We start from the raw sequence: 21,293 nt of genomic DNA on the forward strand, positions 1-21,293 counted from the left end.
ATCTTACACGCTACTAAGAAGGAAGAAGCTTTGCCAGTTACAGTGGCAGGCTATACAGATTGCTACAGGCTTCCAGATTTCAGAGATGTTAAAATGTGTGTCACAGAATCAGTGAAATACAGCAATAGATGTAAAGAGCTTAGAACGGCGCCTGGCACATACAAGACTCTTCTTTCTACCTGAACGACCTTAAGAAAGTCTTCTAGACTCTCTGAGGGCATTGCCCCAACTGTGACATGGGGACAACGCATAGGGTTGTTTTGCAGACTAAGTGAAACGACCTGCATAAGGCTCCAAGCATGGTGCCTGGCACATAGTAGGAAATAAGCAAGTCCTAGTTTGCAAGCCCCCATCCCCATCTCTGATGGCTGAAGCCCTGTCACGTTCATCTATAAACTCTGTTCAGCACAGAGCTTGGCTGCAGGAAATGTACAGTAAACATTTGCTACATCGATGAAAGAGTGAAGATTCATTCTTTTGCATTACAAAGCAAGGCGTTACTTCTCCAGGGGGAGCAACGGAAAAAAGCCTTTGGATCATCTCAAAGCCAGGGTTTGGCTGGAGAGTTACAGTGTCAGGGAGATACACACTGTTAGTGCCAGAGCTGGGATGGCAGCTTGGGTCTACCGATGTGTCAGCTAAGGTCCTTTCACCAACCTGCCTGCCATGCCATGAGTTGGGGGGGGGGGGCAGGTATCTTCGCCCCTCAGGGACGTGAGCTTCCCCTTGACAAGATATTGGAGTGGTCACTGAGTCTTAAGTCTGGCCACACATCAAAATCATTAGCAACGCCTGTGAAAAGGCAGATTCCTGGGCCCACTCAGACCTATTGGATCAGAATCTTGGTGGCAGGAGTTAGGGATCTGTATTTTTTACCAGTGTCCCAAATGACCGTGAGGTAATCTGTGTTTGTGGAGTGGCCTTTGGGAGCGATGGGATTAGGTGATCTGTAAGGTTCCTTCCGGCTCCATGGCTCAGTGATTCCAAGACCAGGGACAAGGTCAAGGTTGCCACTTTTGCAGCCAGAAGCCGCCTGGACATGTGGGGTGGAGACGGGTACAACTGTGCTGTGACACAGTGGCAAGTGGGTGACACGATGCAGGAAAACCCTTCCACGAACTGCCAGCGAAAATAGCAAACCTGGACTTCCCTGGTGGCGCAGTGGTTAAGAATCCGCCTGCCAATGCAGGGGACATGGGTTCAATCCCTAGTCCAGGAAGATCCCACACGGCAGGAGCTACTGAGCCTGTGCTCTAGAGCCCATGAGCCACGACTACTCAGTCTGCATGCCACAACTACTGAAGCCCGCATGCCTAGAGCCCGTGCTCCGCAACAAAGACAAGCCACTGTAATGAGAAGCCCGCGCACCGCAACGAAGAGTAGCCCCCGCTCGCCGCAACTAGAAAAAGCCCGCGCACAGCAACAAAGACCCAACGCAGCCAAAAATAAATAGATTAATTAATTAATTTTTAAAAGTCCTTATCTTAAAAAAAAAAAACAATAGAAAATAGCAAACCCAATCAAGTTCTGCTCCCAATAAGTACTGCACCCTTGGACTATATTTTTGTCTTTCTTTTCTTGACTGACTAGGCTAGGGGATTCCCTCTTCTAATGACTGTGACTTGGCAAAGACATTTTTTTTTTAAATAAATTTATTTATTTTTTATTTTTTTTATTTTTGGCTGCGTTGGGTCTTCGTTGCTGCATGCGGGCTTTCTCTAGTTGTGGCGAGCGGGGGCTACTCTTCGTTGCGGTGTGTGGGCTTCTCATTGCGGTGGCTTCTCTTGTTGCGGCGCACGGGCTCTAGGCGCCCGGGCTTCAGTAGTTGTGGCTCGTGGGCTCTAGAGCACAGGCTCAGGAGTTGTGGCGCACGAGCTTAGTTGCTCCGCAGCATGTGGGATTTTCCCGGACCAGGGCTCGAACCCGTGTCCCCTGCATTGGCAGGCGGATTCTTAACCACTGTGCCACCAGGGAAGTCCTGGTAAAGACCTTTATAGGCTCCTGGAGGAGGTGGCAGAATTGATAAACCGCACATCTGTGCCACATGGGACAGGAGAGGAATTAGAACTAGCTGCGTGTCTGTTTTGAGTTGCCCAGGCTAGGAAAACCCCAGAATATTCTGCACAGGGGGACCAAAGAAGTCCCCGGGAGACCACACCATTCCCAAGATGCTGCAAGAGTACAGTGTGATGGCATGGAAAGGCTCCTGGAAAAGTTTAATGCCATTTTCTATGCATCCTTCATCCCTGACTATTCTCCCAACGTGGGTTTACAAGCTCCAGCCAGGTTATCAGAAAAGGCTGAGGATGAGCAAGAGAGTGCAGGAATCCTGGAGACAGAAAACACAGAGAGAAGCAGGATGCAGAGGCCAGGTCTGAGACAGGGACGTTCCCCCGGGAGCAGTCATGACAAGCTAACCTGGAGCCAGCAGCAGCAAAGGAGGCCTGGCCCCGGGTCAGGGGTTGGCCCTGGTGGGTTGGCCGAGGCTGAGATGTCAGCCTTGATTTCTCCCAGACCCGCCTCACCTCTGGCACCACCGTCACGGTGGCAGTGGGCCACGCCAGGCCAGGAGGCCTCCAACAGCAGCCTCCGTGTGGGGTCATCAGTAGAGGGAGAAGGGGCGGGAGGATGCTGTGTGGCCCAGAGCAGGCCAAGCAGAGTTCAGGGTCAAAATAACAGGAAGAAGCTGGGTGGAGTGTGGGCAAACAGGGCTGATGTTCAGAGATTCCCCCTTAATCTCTCCACTCTGGCTAGCCTGAACTCACTCTGTTCACTTCTTTGTTTTGCCAAAAAAGTGATCATCTATTAGGGGCTTGGTCCTGTTCTAGGAACTATGGATACATTCATGAACAAAGTCTCTGCCCTCGTGGACTGATATTGTAGTGGGAAAGACTAGCGATAAAGCTAGGAAACAAATAAAAATATAACTATGGCCACATAGTGATGCATAGATGGGAACAGAAGCACAGGAAGGGAATGGAGCGTGGAGGGGGCGCCATCTTGGACGGGGAGACAAGGAAGGGAGTGGACCATGGCGGGGGGCGCCATCTTGGACGGGGAGACAAGGAAGGGAGTGGACCATGGCGGGGTCACCATCTTGGACAGGGAGACAAGGGAATGGATCATGGAGGGGGGCACCATCTTGGACGGGGAGACAAGGAAGGCCTTGAGTGGAGACCTGAATGAGCAGAGGGAGAACATGGACCTCCCCCCACCCCCCAACTCAGAAAAACCCATGTCTGTACTCTGGCCTAAGATTTTCATGTCCTTTAACTCTCAGCTTGAATGTCACATCTCTCAGAAAGCCTTCTGTGGTTCCCCCATACCTGGCCACGGCCCCTTCTGTGGACATACTTATCACTCCATGTAATAATTGCCTGTTTACTCTTCTGGGACACTGTAAGCATTCTGCAGACAGGTCATGTGGCCTGACACAGTGCCTGGTACATCAAGATGCCCAAGCTGGGCTAAATGAAGGCATGCACGAATGAATACACTCAGATAGTACATACCCCAGTGGGCAAGTCCTGTCTAGTGGACACAGCTCCCCAGAGCCAACGGCTTCGGTGGGAGCCTGAGGAGAGTCAGCTTCAGGGCTACCAATGTTTCCAACACCCTCTTTACTCCATCACTCAGTCCCCTCACTGATGGCTTCTTTCGGTGGGACGGTCCTGGATGCTGGACCCAGAATTCAAGCTATTGGTACAATGGCCATACATTCCAAATGAGAAAATAAGGATGTGGTCTGTCATGTGATTATAGTGAGTGCTGAAGGAAATCTGGAGAGCGTCGCTTGGATGCTGAAATATTAGAATTCCCAGGAGGCACCAATGTATATGGAAGTGGCAAAAGAATATTTGGAAACAGGTCAACTTCCAAAAATTGGAAACATATGGTAACCATAATTATGGGACTCACAGCGTCAATTTCAAGGATGTTCCTGGTCTATGCCCCATGCTCCCCACACATCAAGCAAGGTCATAGCCCCCATCAGTCCCGTGGCTATGTGTGTCGCCCGCGCCCCACACACCCAGACCTCAGGGTTGGCTCATCAAGCACTGGAGCCTGTTCCTTGTCACTTGTTCCCAGGTCCCCCCGATCCAGGGCTTCTCCCTGGATGGAGGCTGAGGACAGTTCCCTGCCCACGGGGTCGGAAGATGCTGCGTGCCCCAAAAGAATCAATGAGGCACATCTTGGTCTAGCTCCATCTTACAGAACATGGCACGAAGCTGCAATTTTTTAATCCTTTCTTCCCCCTAACAAAAGCCCATCCCTGTGGATACCTCCCTTAGGAAATCCGTGGCTGAGATTTGACCTGATTATGACGCAAACTGCCCCAGTTCAGGGAATCAGACAGTTTAAGGGGCTGTCCTAGGAACAGAATCTCTAGCCTGCTTTGCCCTGGAGAGCTACAAGGGGGCCTGGAGGCAACCTTTCCCAGGCTGAGCCATAATGCCACCTTCTGGAATGCACTTGCGGAATCACCCAGCGATGGCAACACTGACCCCCTCTCCAGCTGAGAAGAATGTCATGACTTGCTAAGAGGTTTGGGTTTCTGTGGGCAGAGGGTGTAAACTTTGCTTTTTCCCAGGAGTTTCTGCCCTAGAGCAAACCTTTCCCACCAAGCAACCAACCACCTATGGGAAACGCTCTTACCCCACAGCTGTGTCAGCCCGACATAATCAGATGTGGTTTCTGGGAGGCTGCCTCAGCATGCTACGTGCCCCCCACCCCCTTACACTTCTTGTAAGTCCAGGGAGCTTATTCCTTAGACACCCACCCGGAGTGCTCCCCAAGGAGTATGCGGGGCTATTTGGGGTCAAGGAGATGCCTCTCTTTGCACATGACAGTAGAGGAAGATGGAAGGCAGGGGTTTTGATTGTACAAAGCCCAGGCACTCCCAGGCCAGTAGTCAGAGGGGATGGCCCAGGTGGGGGGCAGAGGACCTTAGGCTGTCACAACTGCACGTGACTTCCCCTAATAGCTGCCCTTGACTGACAGGCCTCTTTACTTCCTTCTTAACCTCCCACCTCGGTGGGCCCTGGGAAATCCTTCCCGAGCAAAATGTGGATCCACAACTCCACACAACCCAGTCCCCCAAGCGAAGCTCATGTGGATATCTGAGTTTGATTCATAAAGGGAACCCCCAGAGTGAAGAGAATATCAAACTCTTTCTCTTGCTCTGGGGTCCCTACTCTGCAGACTGGAATCTACCTGGACATGTGCCTACGGTTCGTAAGTGGAGAGGACAGTAGCGACCACTAGGCTGGCCCACACCCTGCTCTCTGCAGGAAGAGCCCTGCCCGCGTTCCATCTCTGGTCTGGGAGACCCAAGCTGAAGGGAAACACCAAATGCTGTTCCTCACCGAACACCTGGTGGATGAGTGGAGGGTTTCCTGACTTGATAGCTTGTCCCAAGTCCTAGCCCACTAAGTCCTGGGCACGAGTTTTTCCTCATACTTCCCATAGCAGAGACACCCCGATGTTCTTTTTTCCCTGCTGCCCCAGATGTGGGGTCAGAGGTTCTCCCTCTTTATACAGAGAAGCAGAGAAGAGTCCCTTCCACCAAAGCCTCGACCAGCAGCATCACAGTAACTAACAGGGGAGGAAGCTGATGTGTGGAATTCAGGGCAGGAGACTGGTCCTTTCCAGCTGGGTAGCCTCCTTGCTCTCTCCCAGCTCAAAGGGTTCAGCCATTTCACCAACAAGTTTCCCAGAGCATCAGTGGTTCTAATCCCTGCTTGGAGCTTCCTGCCTAGCTGCAGGGCCAGACCCCAGAAGCCACCTCCTCATTCCCTGACCTGCTCTGCTGACCCTGCCCATTACCCAGGCCACTCCTGGGACCGACCATGAGGCCCTCATCCACCCTCCTGCAGCAGGATCGCAGGTCTGCTCCAGTCCTGACCTGGCCCCTCAGTAAAGAGGGTGGGGCTGAGGCACAGAAGAGGTCAGATGGTGGAGAAGAACAAGACATTGTGTCTGGATGAAGGAGCTTTGCATTTTCTGGAGGTATCTCTAGCAACAACTTCCTCACGCTCAGTTGTAGGCTACAGATGTCACCACTATTTGGTGCATGGAGCTACTTCTAGGTGATCGTCACACAGTCTGTAGGCTTTTCTCTTTCCTTTTTTGCTGCACCGCGTGGCATGCGGGATCTTAGTGGTTCCCTGACCAGGGATTGAACCCACTGCAGTGGAAGCGCAGAGTCTTAATCACTGGACGGCCAGGGAAGTCCCTGGGCTTTTCTAACTATCACAAATGATGGAGAAGCCTAGAATTTCCCAGCTGGCAGAGACTTGGAGATCATCATAATCCAAACTCTTCATGTGATACACAAGGGAACAGAGGCCCAGAGAGGTGCTGTGTTTGCCTAAGGTCATCCCACAGTCAGTAGTAGAAGAGCTGGGACTTGACCCAGCTCAATGTGAACTTGAGACTTCACATTGGAACCAGCTCTCCATCTATATCTTCCTTTCTCTCCAAGTCCTTCATTCTTTTTTTTTTTTTTTTTTTTTTTTGGCCACGTTGCATGGCTTGTGGGATCTTAGTTCCCTGACCAGGAATTGAACCTGGGCCACACCAGTGAAAGCACCAAGTCCAAACCACTGGACCACCAGGGAATTCCCTGAGTCCTTCATTCTTCATGGGATCTCTGGGCTGGGTCCACTAAGTCGGCTTCACGACTTTGATGCAAGATGTCTTTGGACGGAGGAGTCACCTTAAAAACAAATGACTTGGGCTTCCCTGGTGGCGCAGTGGTTGAGAATCTGCCTGCCAATGCAGGGGACACGGGTTCGAGCCCTGGTCTGGGAAGATCCCATATGCCGCGGAGCGACTGGGCCCGTGAGCCACAATTACTGAGCCTGCGCGTCTGGAGCCTGTGCTCCTCAACAAGAGAGGCCGCGATAGTGAGAGGCCCGCACACTGCAATGAAGAGAGGCCCCTGCTTGCCACAACTAGAGAAAGCCCTCGCACAGAAACGAAGACCCAACACAGCCATAAATAATAAATAAATAAATAAATTTTTAAAAAATGGTCCACATCAAAAAAATCTAAAAAAAACCAACCAACCAAACAAAAAAAAACAAATGACTTTAACCCCTGAATAGTAATGCTTCTACCCTAAATGCACAGAAACAATTTGTCTTCTCCTAAGTCTTCTGGGAGTTCTAAGATGGCAGGAATACCCTCGTGAAGCACAGCTACTGCTGAGTTTGTATATGAAAATGAAGATGTTGCTGTTTCCAGTTGGGGAAAGGATAAACCTGTCTTAGCTTTCGAGAGAAGTGATAATGTTCATTGACATCCAATGTGATTCTACTTCCATTGACATCCAACGTGATTCTACTTCCTGTGCACAGATGTGGGGGACTGAAGATGCATTATCTTTATTAATTCTCTATACAATGTATGTATTTCTTTTTTCAGTTACTCATTTACTTATCCATCCAGATGCACTTATGGAATCCCTACGATATTCCAGAATTGTACTAGGTGCTAAGGATGCAAGGACGAATAAGTATTGTCTACCCTTGAGGCACTCAAATGAACTAACAGCCTAAAATGGATAAAACCACAGAATGCCAGAGCTGGTAGAGACCTCAGGGACTTCCCAGTCCAAACCCCTCATCTAGAGTTGAGGAAGCTGATGTCCAGAGCTGGGATGCCAGATCCCTCCTTTCTAGACCACTGCTCCTCCCAGCATTGGCATTTTCAGTACCCTCAATACTTAACATCATGCTTGGCCGGCTGAAAAAGCTAAGTCAGTGTTTGATGGCTAGGTGGGATGAAGGGCAGATGGGTGGATGGATACATGACTTTGTCAGGGGGTCTGATCAGAATTCCCAGCTGAGTACCGCATGGTTCCTGTATCTCTCTGGTTCTAGTCTTAACCTTTGGTGCCCGGCTGTTCAGAATGGGTGCAGTGTCTCCCCACTGAGCCCACCACACCAGAATGAAGACCGTGACGGGGGGGGGGCCCTGACCCCAGGTTGTATCTATTTGTGCTGATTTTCTGTAGATCATTCTAGACTCCCTATTACTGGTTGATTTCTAAACATGGATTGACCCAGCCATGGGGACACAGAGGGTTGGAACCTGCTTCTTCTCTGGACACAAAAATGCTACAAGGCAATTCCAAACTGCCCCTGCTAAGTGCCACCAGAGGGGATCTGGGGTGGGCAGTGTGGGGTAGGGAGGAGGGCGGTGAGCCAGGAGGAGGCGACTGGCAGGGGCCAGGCAGGGCACGCTGCCAGCGTTCTTCTTAAGCCTTAGAGGCACTAGGACACTCTCTCTTCCTCCTTTCTTCACCTGTCACACTCACTTCCCAGGGTGCTTGAGGGGATCAGTGACAAAGACCCTCTCCTTGACCAAACCCACAGCTTCTAACAGCTCCAAGCTGCATCCCTAGGATGACCCTAGCCCCCCCCCCCCTTAAAGTGCCTGCCTGAGAACACTCAAGGCTGCTAAAAGAATTTACTGTTTGTTCCAGCCGCCATCTGAAGACAGCGCGCTGTCTCCCCGCCTCTGTGGGAGGGGAGGGGCTTAACTTGAACCAGTCCCAGCTAGCAACCCAGATGGGTCTCACAGGGACCAACCCCCTCCTGCTTTTAGTAATGTTTCACGTCCCTGACTCTACTGAGCCTCTACTCACCCCTCACCCCCTCACTCTCCCATTAAAATGCCCAGTCACCTCTGTACGAATCACAGTTGAATTCAATTCCCCTTGACCTCATTGCCCCACGACATATAGTATATTACTGATTAAGATCTGCCCTGACCACTTTAGCACCCAGCTTTGCTTATCTTTGACATCAGGTGTGATAAGACTGGCATTAGATAAGCTAGTCAACATGTATGCCATGCTCACAGCCCGCGGGCACTTCCTTTCCCATGTGTAAGGCCATGAGTGATGGATGGGTCTGGCTCAGGAGTTCGGTCCAAACCACTAGAATGATGCAGCGGGATCACCCAGATTCTCTTAGGAATCTGAGTGGGGGGAATATGCAGAGAGCTGAGAAGCAGCAGAAGCAAAAAGAGGCAGGGACAGTGGAATTAACAAGCCATGTTGGACATGAGACACCAGAGTGAAGACATGAACCCCAGTCCTGAAGCCCCCAGAACTGCCTGGGATTCTGAAAGAACTTCCCCTTCCAGGCTCTGCAAGGCCCACTTGTATTATGAGCCCCAGTCTTCCAAAGTCTTCCCAGGTGTCCTTACCATACGACCCCATTACTTGAAGTGACCCAGTGAGTCCCTGGTCCTTGCTACCAAAAATGCCCAAAGAGAGCACCTGCGAAGCCCACGCACCCATCTGAAAGCGCTTAGCTACTTGCCTCTTCTGCGCTGGTGGACTGGGGAATTCGGATGGAGGAAGACATGGTGGTGGTGATCCCTGGGGGAGGCACCAGGGGAGAGCGGAATGAGGCTGGCTCTGGACTCAGGAACAGGGTCTAAATTCTGGCTCCACTATAGGACCAGATAGGACCTCTCTACACCTACCCTCTTCTTAAAATGGGTAAAATGGTGATGGTTGGGAGCAATCGCACATGTCAAAGACTTGGCACACCACGGGCACCCATTACTGTGAGCTCCACCCCCGGTCAGCCAGCACTTCGCCCAGAAACATGTGGGTCAGCTCTGAGACATCTTCATGAGTTGCTGAGGATGGCTTGGATACCAGTAGCCCCATCAGGGGTGTATCCTTGAAAGGCTCGTTGCAAAGCAAGCCTGCTGCCTGGGGAGCGGGAGCAAGGGGGGGCTCATCCCTCCAATTGGATTAATCTCCTCCTAACTTCCTCTGCTCTCCCCAGGGCTCAGTTCCTGGCTTCTCAGCATATTAGGGGAGGGGGACAGGGGCGTCGGCAGAAGACTGGCTCCTGCTGTCAGCAAGTTTCTGCTCACTACTGCAAGCTGGATGTGATTCGTTAAGCAAGGCCATTCCGGAATGGTCCAGGAATGTGAAGCCAGGGCTGAGGCCACTCTGGGGCTCCCAGCACGTATCTAATATGTGGGGATTCTTTTCTAAAAAACAAATATCTTTGCTCTCTTTGCCTTGTAAATGTAGACGTAGGAAAAGCAAGGTCTTAGACAAAGCAGGCTGGGTCTGCTCCAGATTCCCCTGCTTTGGCGTTGAATGCCTGAGCCCCAGAGCTGGAAGGGACTCTGGATGTTGGCCTTGAACCCCCCCCTCCCATTTCAAATACAGGATTCCTCTCCACTCTGTACCAGGCCTGACAGCTGCTCATTCTGCCTCTGGGGATGGAAGGGAACTTGACAGTATCTCTTGGGAATCCACTCCAGGATTTTAAAACCAACATCTGGTTTCACTCACAGGGCGCTGGCATCTCTGGAGGGCTCCAGTGTTTTTTTCATCCAATTACTCCCTACCTTATTTTACTCTATTTGCTTTGGGTTTCAGGGTTATAATTGGGGGGGAGAGATGCAGAATATCTTCCTCTTTCCCCAGCATCTGGTGGGAGCACAGCCGAGGGAGTGGCTGCATTATTCAGCCTCTTAGTGGGTCCGGGAGGACAGCTTAATGACCAGTAGCTACCATCTCAGAACTGGTTTCCAGGGCTGGGGCAGCCTTAGAACTACCCACTGCCTGTGGGGCTTGTCTGCACTTGGCTCAGAGCCGCCCCAAACCCAGCACAACAAAGGCAGGTCCTGGGTGCTGCCCGGGAGAGAATTCAAGTCAAGGGTGGACGGTGAAGGGAACCCGTGTACACTCAGTCCCCACGACATGTCAGGCCCCGTGCAGTGCTCACACACGCCTTTGCTCACTTACTGTTCACAACAGCTCCATGAGTTAGTCATCATGACCCTCGCTTAACAGAGGAGAAATGGGCCCACAGAAGTCAAATAACTTGCCTAAGGTCACACAGCTGCTCCAAGGTGGAGCCAGGGAGAGCAAAGGCCTTTCATTTTCAAACCACAGAGCCAACTGTCAGGCTGAACACTTCAGACAAATATTTAATAACAGCCCACCCCATATGTAACGTACCTTTCATCTATCTCCCAACAGCCCCCTGGGGCTGTAGGAATTCGTGTCTTTAGGAGTAAGGGAAAGAGCCTGGGACTTAAAGCAGTGGTTCTTGGCCCTGGGCTTCATGTAAGAATCACCGGGGTGCTTCAAAATCTACCAGCAGGGAATTGGGGGAGGGACATTTTTGAACAGTTGGCAGGTAGTGGAGATGCCCAGCCAGGGCTAGAAGCACTGTTGGAGAGGATGGATCTGGGATCAAGCCTGGGCTACACGACTTCACAGTAGTCAGGTCACCTCCTCCAGGAGGGCCTCCCTGACCTGTGGCCCCCATATGCGCTTCCCACAGATGAGAAATAGTCCAGCACCGCTCCCTCGGCCAGCCCGCATGCCCCACCATTGGAAGGTCCCAGGAAGTGACAGGCATTCAGCATCCTTGTGGTTCCCGGTCGCAGCCCCACTTGCAGACAGAGACCTAGCACATTGCCATCAACAAATGGTACTAAATGAGTGAGGAATGGTTGAGGGGCTCTAGGAACAGAACTGATCCCTAAATACCCCAGAACCTGCTTGGTTGTGCATCAGAAGGGCCCAAAAGCCCAGGGAACTTTGCTTCTCAAGAGAAGAGAGGAGGAGAAACCCAGCATAATACTGAAACCTCATAGCTCCTTTAGGTGTATTTATCCTGCCTTCCAGGCCCTGCCAAAGCAAAACAAGTTGAAAGAAAGGAGGTTGTGGGGAATAGAAATAAACACATGGGGCTGGGAAAATAGGCTCTGATTCTCTGCAGCTGCAGAGTAGAGACCCGGTGATAATCTAGACCAGCTGCCCTTTAAGGAAGTTGAACTTTTCTTCTCCTGTGAAGAAAGAACTCCCCATGCCCCCAGCCAGCCTGCAGCACAAGAGCTCTGTGCCTGCCTAGACGGGGCACTGCTCTTTCCCCTGACATCCACAGGAAATGTGGTCTGAATGGGAAGGACAGGAGTCATCCCACAAGCCTAAGGAATTTCTGGTCAGGCTGGAAAAGCGATGCTGGAGGGCGTCGCTTTTACAATGTGGTCTGGCCTGTGGGTGCACTTTATAAAATGCTATTTCCTAATGGCAATCTGCTCTAAATATGGTGATGTATGCCTCTTCAAAGAACTTTTGTTAGACGGTCTTATTTGATCTTCGCAGTCCTCCTCTGGGCTGGTGGGCGTGATACCCATTTTACAGATGAGAAAGCTGAGACTCAGAGAAGGAAAGTGACTTTCTCAAGGTCACAGGATAAAGTGGCCACACCTGGGTCTCCAGCCCCACAGGCCACTGTACTGTGTCTTTCACTGGGGGTCACATGGGGGTACTCGGGACTTTACTGGACAGAAGGAATAGCAGAAATATCTCCCAATTATCACTGTACTTCTTATGCTGGATTTTTTTTCTTAACTGTTGACTCTCCCATTGGTCTCCCCAACTCTATTGCATATTCCTTGGAAACCAGGAGTTTGTCTTGGCTGATTTTGTTCCTCTAATGCCCTAACCACGGTCGCCTGGCTCCTAGCAGGTGTTCAATGAAAATGTGTCTAATCAAATAATAAACGAAGCACTTTCCCTGCCCAGTCCTGAAGCAGAGGCTCACCCCATCACAGTGGGAGGATGTCGCTAATGCCCAGAAGCTCTGCTTGGAGCTGGATTTGTAGGAATTTACTGGGCGGCCTGGGTGGAGAGGTGAGTCCTTTGCCTTGGTTTTGCTCCTGGGCCTCTCAAAGGGCAGTGAGGGGTCATAGAGGGTCAACAGGCCTTTAGGACTAGAAAGAAATGCTGTAGAGCCGGGAGAAAGGCCATGATCCTGAACCCTCATTTTGTCACGGGTATAGCTGAGAGGAAGTGCTGAAGTTTACACAGCATCCCTCTGAAGCCTTCACGGACCATTGCCTTACCTCCAGGGCTCATGACCAAGACTGGTGGCCTTTCCTAAGAAGGCTCTTTCACACCCCTCTGGCTTCGTTCACCGTGTCCCCGCCCTGCCCTGTTTCCTCTCTCTTGGTTCTGCTCTCTTCCAAGTTCAAGGTCTGAGACCCCTGGCTGGGATGCTTCCCCATCTGCATATTCTAAACCCTTGAAGACATAGCTGCTTGTATACTGGGTCCACCACTTTCTAGCTCTCTGACCTTGGGCAAGTAATTTAACCTCTCAGAGTAGTTTCCTCATCTGTTTAAATGGGATAATGACACATACCTTCAAGAGTTCTGAAATACAAGGAGCTCGGGGACCGGGGTGGTCAGTTCTCAGTAAATAGTACTGAGCTCAGTATTAATTCCCAAGGATGGTGCTGGCCACTGCAGCAAAGGACTCGCCCAGCCTTTGAGTCGGTGAAGCATCAGCCGTGACCTCCCCCGACCATAGCATCCACAAGACCTCCCGGGATGTCCACAGGCTTTGCCTACCTCTTTGTTCCATCAGAATTCCACAATGGCACTCTTTAGAAGAGCGGCTGAAATCCAGCGCTAGGAGAAGTAAGTCCATCTAGACCACTGTTTCCAAGTACACCCCACGGGGGTTTTCCACAGGCAAAGGACTTGAGAGGAAGTGGAGCCATGAAGTTAATGCAGTGGCAGCTAACTCTGATCCAGTTACATCAAGAAGACTCGGCAGCGGGGACCTCCCGGATTTCATCTAGTGCCTGCAGCACGTTTACCACCCAACCTAAAATGAGTGAGTGCAGGGTCATGGGGATTACGCACAATTCCTGAGTTGGTTGAGTTGCTTTCTCAGTAAACAGTTCAATCATTCCTGGTTTTAACGTACGTCTCAAAACTTTCCTCGTACAAAACCCACATCAAAGGCCAAAACTTCAATTCTTCAGTGGTTCCAAGGCATTGTTTTTGTAGAAAATGCCTCTCACCCTCGATCTGAGGTTTGTATTCCTACAAGTTTTCTTTACGGCAGATCCCAGAAACCGCCGCCTGTTGGCCAGGGAGTCGAGGGTGCTGTGGTCCTGCGGGCCCCCGGGAGGATGGGCTGAGCAGTGTCAGCTGAGTGTGGGTCATGTGAGACACGCAGACGGTGCTGACACGCTCCCTGGTTCACTCATCATAAAAAGAACAGGTGCTTAGGGGATGGACTGGTTACCTCCACCTACAAGACTAATACCCACCAGCCTATCAGTTAAAAGCAGCAAACCTCTCCAAGTGCCGCCCCAGCACTTGGCCACTCACTTTCGACATAAACGCCAAACACTGGCTTGTTCATTTTTCTCCCCCTGGCCCTCAGCGGGCTCCTGCGTCCGTTCACTCAGCATCTATGTGTCTAGAGTACAAATACTAGCGGGCCTGTTAAGGACCTCCTAGCATCCTCTGCTGCTCGGTGAGGGCGTGGATTCTCCAAGGGGGCCGCGTTGCCCCAGGGCCCAAGCTGCAGCTCTTCTCTCTCCGTTTTACAGTTTTACAAGCCGGGAGTGTCCGTGGATCTTAGACAGCACACCTCCCCTGCCGCACTCTCCCACTTTGCCCCCTGGCTTCTTAAAGTAGCCAGCCCTTGTGTTTTTCCAGGCCTTCCTGGATCTATTTGAAGCCATCAAACCAAGGTCAGCTTGGGTTCAGCGGAACTGAGCTGCTTTCTGGGCAGAGCGATTTGAAGCTCTCCTGGAAGGGGTCACTAGGAAGCTTTCAGGAAAAGTCACTGGATTGGTTTTTGGAAGGCTTAAGGTAGGCTCTTGGCAAAGCAGGGTCCGATCCCATCCTCTGCACAGAACGGGGGTTGAAAAGAGGAAATTGTGGCCGGAGAGGCTCAGCGAGTGGCCTCAGGGCCACACGGCCGGGTCAGGAGGGGACTCGGATCTCAGGACGCCTGCTCCACAGCCCGCCGTCCCCGCTTCTTCTCAGGAAACGGGGGTTTCTGAAAAGCAGGCCTTTCTCAAAGCAGAGCAGCTCGGCCGAGCGCAGGAGCAGAGGCAGCGGGGAAGCCCAGACCTGAACGTGGACCTTCCCGTCGGGGGGAAGGGCCAGCCTGCCAGGTGCCGGCTTCGGCTGAGGGCCTGAGGGCCATCAGGGATGCCTGGGGCTCCACTGTCATGGCCTGGGTCCTGGCTCTAGTCTGGTTCTCCACTTGGCCGGTCACCTCCCACTGTTGCCACGTCACACCTTGCTTAGAGCCCGCCCGGGTCGCCCAGAGACCAAGCTTGCGTTCCTGCGCACAGATCCCTGAATACCCCTCTGGCCTTAGTGTTTGTTCCTTGCCCCTCAAACCTCTGCTGTACCAAACGCTCTGGGTTTATCAGACAGCGCTCTGCCGTTCCACGCGCAGTTCCCTTTACCTGGAGTTTCTTCACCTTCTCCAGGCACCGGCTGGACACCAACTTGCCCTTCAAGACTTGGGTCAAAGACACCTCATTGAGTGACTCCCTTTGTATATTCACCTCCTAAAACCCTCACCATGCTCTCCTAGGATTGTCACCTGCCAGCCTGTGAGCTCCTCAAGGTGAGGCCAGGCCTTCCTCATCTGGGCTGCCCAGCCTTCAGCCAGAGCCTCACCTCCAGCGAAGCCGCCGTGAATGTTCGCTAAATAAGTGAATAACCGACGCTCTCTTGCCTAAACGTTTCCTTCCTGCCACACAAGTACCTTTTCTCTAGGACAAAAGTGAGGGCGGCCCCCTCACCTTCTCTTGCCTTGGCCCCCTTCCAAAGCCAGCTCCGTGCTGTGCCGGCCCGGTTTCTGACCCGCGGGCTTCAGGCCCTGCCTGCCCCTGCTCAGTTTTCATCTGGTTCCCAGGGCTCCTCATTTTCCGCATCCTTGGGCTCATTTCTCTCTCTGGGGCGTCCCCCACTCTGCTCCAGCCAGAGACAGTGTTTGCTGTGGGACAATTTTTCTCAGTGAGTCTTGTGTGTCTGTGTATTTTCAGTCACCAGACATAAGCGTAGGGGGAGAAACATTTAAAAACCACTTTTCCATCTCCACCCACCCTGTGATGTTTGCATCTGTCAGAGATTCGCTATGTGAGGATAAAAAAAGGGACAAAGGAAGGCACAATCGCATAGTCACGAAGAATGCGAAACGCCCACGACGGGGGAGGCTTCACTGGCAGAGGCAGAGACCCCCATCCCCGGTGTGAAAACTTTAGTCTGGCCTATCCCAGAGCCACCAAGGCAGGGGAGGCAGTTAAGGCTTGGTGAAAGAAAGAGCGAACTCTGAGACGGGGAAAAGTCTTTCAAAAGTAACTGAGCATCTAAAAAATACAGCAAACTAGTGAATATAACAAACAAGAAGCAGTCTCAATGATAGAGAGAACAAACCAGTGGTTGCCAGTGGGGAGAGGGAAGAGGGAGCGGTAATACAGGGATAGAGGATGAAAAGGTATTAGGTATAAAATGGGCTACAGGGGGCTTCCCTGGTGGCGCAGTGGTTGAGAATCCACCTGCCAATGCAGGGGACACTGGTTCGAGCCCTGGTCCGGGAAGATCCCACACGCCGTGGAGCAACTAAGCCCAGGCACCACAACTACTGAGCCTGCGCTCTAGAGCCCGCAAGCCACCGCTACTGAGCCCGCGTGCCACAACTACTGAAGCCCATGCACCTAGAGCCCGTGCTCCGCAACTAGAGAAGCCACCGCGATGAGAGGCCCGCGCACCTCAACAAAGAGTAGCCCACGTTCTCCGCAACCAGAGAAAGCCCGCGTGCAGCAATGAAGACCCAACTCGGCCAAAAATAAATAAATAAATTTATAAAAAAAAAAAAAAAGGGGCTACAGGGATGTATTGTACAGCACGGGGAACAGAGCCAATATTTTGTGATAACTGTAAATGGGGGATAACCTTTAAACATTGTGAATTGCTTTGTTGTACACCTATAACTTATATGATGTTTTCTATCAACTATATTGCAATTAAAAAATCAATTTAAAAAAAGGGAGCATTGCTAAGGAAGAAATGAGTGCTTTCATATTAAACCCACTAAGGATGGTAGCCCATGAGGACCCCATGCTGACCCCCATGTCAAAGGCCAGAGAGAACACAAGAATAAAAGATAATCCAAGATGGTAGCAGAAGAACTGGTAGTAGGCTCCAGGGAGGACAGACCCGACTTGTGTCCTGGCTCTGCCCCTGATGAACGCCGGTGGCTCTGGGCGGGTTCCTCATCCTCTACCCTCAGCCTCCTCATCTCTCCAACAGGGACATCATTATGCCTCCTGAATAGGAAGGACTGGAGAATTAAGTGAAATGTCAGGCACAGAGACTTTACTCCCCAGAGTACCAGGTGCAAGTTGGTGAGCAGTCTTGCGTGAGTGGTTAGTTTTTCTTGGAAGTATGGTTTACTTTTAAACCATGTTGTTGCTGGGGCATTAAAGTTGTATAAGGAATAAGATGTACACGCAGTTGAGTTCATAAAGAAATATGATTATACATAAAAGGTCCAGTAGCTCTGTCTCTCAGGCCTGAAAGAATGCTATCTCCTGGTGCTCAAACAGGTCCCCTGGGGCACCCAGTGCCGCCAATTCTAGGGACAGGGATGGGCGGAAGGGAATTCACGGACTCCAAAGGACTGTCTTTGCATCCCTTATTCTCAAACAGAGATAGAAGGAATTTCATGGCGGTCCAGTAGTTAGGACTCCACGCTTCCACTGCAGGGGGCACGAGTTGGATCCCTCGTGTCGGGTAACTAAGATCCTGCGTGCCACGCAGCGCACCCCCCCCCCAAAGTGAGTACCTGTTAAAACAGAGATAGAGACATCTCAGTAGCAATGAAAAAAAAAAAAAAAAACTGTCTAGAAACCACCATCCTGATCATTTATTTTGAGCTTATACTGCATGCTGGGGTGCCCACTGGCTCCCCTCCCTGCCAAACACACACAAACCTACTTCCCTAAATACTGAAAACACACACAATGTGTTAAACATTTTTCAAGTTTTCTGAGATGCAACTGATAGCTATCAACAAGCACTGGCTTGGAATTTACCCCTGGGTCATTCTGCATACTTTTTTCCATGTGAAACCAAATTGAGGAAACGTATTTACACAATCTGAATTTATATCCTGCTTGAAATTCATGCTGTGGGGCTTAAACAAGACTGGATCCTTTACCTACCCCTGAGCTGCAAAAATGCTATTTATTTTTCTTGCAAATGGACCATATATGAGGGTAAAACAAATGTCTTTCTGTCTTGAGATGTGTATATGTAACTTTTTTTTTTTTTTCCTGGCGAAACTCTCAAAAGCCAAACATCTAACAGAATGACTGATATCACCCTTGCCTGAAACAAACAACAACAAAAAACCTTTACCTCGTATATAGCACAGGGAACTCAATACTCTGTAATGGCCTATATGGGAAAAGAATCTAAAAAAGAGGGGATATATGTATATGTGTAACTGATTCACTTTGCTGTACCCCTGAAACTAACACAACGTTGTAAATCAACTATGCTCAATAAAAATTAAAAACAAACACCTTTACTTCTCATCAAGCAGAAATCAAGAGCTCTGTATTCTAGCCCCAATTTGGCCATGACCTAGCTGGGGGACTGTGGGAATTCTCTCCAGCTCTCTGTTCAGAGGACCGGTTGGGTGGGCTCAGGGGTGGGAGAGGAGTTGGTCTGAAACACCATCCAAACCCTATGACTCTAAAACCCTATGACTCCAGGCCAAAACATGGGTAAACAATTACAAGATCTTGTTCTGAAAAATATTTTAATATTTACTTAAAACAGGGGTCCTGAGAAGTCTTTTCTGTAACTCCCTCTTCAAAGGAAAACCCCTAATTTCCAATTCTGACCTGAGGCGGGGGTCTTTGTTGTTTTTCTCATCAATCCCTTTAATGTAGTAACATCCCCACCTGCTGGAGCTTTAGGATTTTGCTGCTAAAGGTGGGAGGTGTTTGGTAAAGGTTCCAGGCCTTAGGTGCAAGCTGGGTTCCCAGAGGAGGGCTCCTCCTCCACCATATCCTTTCTTGAAGGAGGGTGGAGTCCTGTGCTGAGAACTCCTTCTTCCCACCCACTGGATCTCACGGTGGGGCTGCCCTGGGCCCAGGGAATGACTAAGAACCCCCCAGAAGCGGGCACTCAGCCTGGGTCAGAATTTCCACACTTTTCTGAAAGATGATCCCTGGCTCCCTCTCCAGAACCTCAGTCCCAGGGATCCAGTGAAGGCCTCTGGGACCAGAGTTCCTTAGAAACCTAAGCAGCAGTCTGACTACAGTGGGTTTGGCGTGCGCAGAGGCAGGCCAGGGGGCGGAGGCCATGGGAAGGCCCAGGTCTCAGCCCTGAACTGCTTCAGTGGCCCCCCTTCAGCCTCAGGCCCTTCCATCCATACCTCCAAGTGGAGGCATCTCTAGGGGGTTTAAGGAGCCCAACCCTCCTCTTCAAGACCAGGGGCCTGAGCTCTCATTCCAGAATCAGAGAAGGCCGAGGCCTGGGTTTTGCGTCCAGCCTCTGCCTTGGGTGTCTCCTCTCCCCATTCCAGGCCTCTGAGAATGGGACATGGATGGATGGCCGTCCAGCCTGGTGGTTCTGCGATCCCCATATGTGTCCCTTGTGCCTCCCACGCTGTGTACGGCCGCCTGTCGATGGGGCCGTCCCTGTCCCCACTTTCCAGCTCCATCACCAATGGAGACATCTTGGGGTCTTGTCAGGGGGCTGCTACGTGAGCTCTGGCTCCAGGGAGGGCACAGCATCTTCAGGGCAGTCCCCGAGGAGGGGCCATCCAGAGCTGACACGGGCCTCTTGCGGTGCAGTCAATAGGCTCCGGGGTCAAGTGGATTAGCTGCCCTTCCCCAGGCTCCCCACCCGTGCCTGGCGGAGCGCCCCCAGGTGGCTCAGCTCCCACCCCGCATCCTCCCCCCCCCCACCACGCACACACACACTGCCCCTAGCCTCAGAGCCCAATCCCAGTGCAAAGCCCCCCCCAGCTGGGCCCACAGAGGCAAGGAAAACAGTGACGCGAGCATCCCTGGGGTGAATGGCACCTGACAACCATCACCTCTCCCAGGTTCGGCTAGCTCAGACCACCCCATCCTCTCGAGTCAGCTGGAGAACAGCTGTCAAAGAGTCCTGACAAGCACCCCGGGTATGTGGGCAGCGTTTCTGATTCCCCTCTCAGAGGTTATCTTTCCGCAGTCCCTCCCTTCCTGCCACCCCATCAGGAGTTATCTATTTCACACAGCTAAATGGCACGGTCCTTCTCAGCTGCACTGGCAGCATTCCGTCAGAAGCCAGTCAACAAAGAGCAGCAGAAGGCAGAATTCAAGAGACAAAGTACTGGTGCCCAGCCTTAGATAACTGTGAGTCAGATCTATCACAGACACCCTAATCAGATCTAGACTCCCTTCCTTTGCCTTCGAAATTTTCTTTTGGCTCCTGCAGGGTCCAGCAGATCTCATCTAGCCGGGACGCTCCCAGTTAAGCCTTGGCTATCCTTGGAAGGGACTCTACATAATGCTAGAAAGACTGCGAAGCACATAGATTGCTTTGTGGATTACAGCATCTAAGGTACGGTGGGCATGTGGAGTCCGGGCAGACACAGGCATACCTCCTCCTCAGGTACACCCATCACTTTAGAGCGACAGAGAGCTGTCACGTACACTCTTCCTGTTTGATCCTTAATCACTGCCCTGGGAAAGGAAAGGGTAGAGGAAGTAGGAGGCAAGTTAAAGTTTCAGGGACCTTGGAGAAGGGCACTATTCAATAGCAAGGTCTCCGGGTCCTGCATGGCTGGGATGGAAATGTCATCTTAAGGACCCACTGAAACCGAAGATCAGCCTTCAAGAAACCCTCAATCTGGGTCCAAAGTGTGCATCTACACTGGTATCTGTCCCTTTCCCCAGGCCCAGGCTTCTTAGGCAGCCCCACACCGGGGCCCAGATGCCCTAGAAGTGGGTAAACTGCTTGAGCCTCCACCCAGATGGCAGCATTTCAGAGCCCAACAGATACTATATGGTGGTATTTTTTTGCATCTTGGCTAGGAGACTCTATTCATTGAAACTTGGTTGGGAGGCTCGCTCTTTTCTGGCACTCCCTCCAAGGTTCTACATGTAGCCCTTTGTAGGGGAAACAAACCCTGGAAAAGAGTGTCATGACTAGATAAGCTGGCTTCCCTTGTAAACATTTTAGGAAGGACCCTCGTTGGAAAGACGCCCATTCCTGGCCTCGGTGGTCTTCCAAATAATGAGACTTCCAGCATCACTGCTCAGTTAGTGGCAGAGGAGGAAAACAAACAGGATTCTGCTTCGCCTCTACACCTTTCCCCATGAGGTCTTGCTGAATTTTAACAAGGTCAGTAACTGAATTTTAGCAAGCATCTCCAATGATGTAAGTCTGTCTAAACTGGTGTATTACATAGG

The 21,293-nt window shown here is 51.3% G+C and overlaps 1 protein-coding gene across 1 annotated transcript in view; it reads right to left on the bottom strand.

The window, feature by feature from the left end:
* Positions 1-21,293, bottom strand: part of SCARA5 (scavenger receptor class A member 5) — a 114,806-nt gene that overhangs the window by 11,825 nt on the left and 81,688 nt on the right. The window lies entirely within an intron of this gene.

This window comes from Eschrichtius robustus, chromosome 10, assembly GCF_028021215.1.
Source record: "Eschrichtius robustus isolate mEscRob2 chromosome 10, mEscRob2.pri, whole genome shotgun sequence".
In the NCBI taxonomy this organism is placed as follows: Eukaryota; Metazoa; Chordata; class Mammalia; order Artiodactyla; family Eschrichtiidae; genus Eschrichtius; species Eschrichtius robustus.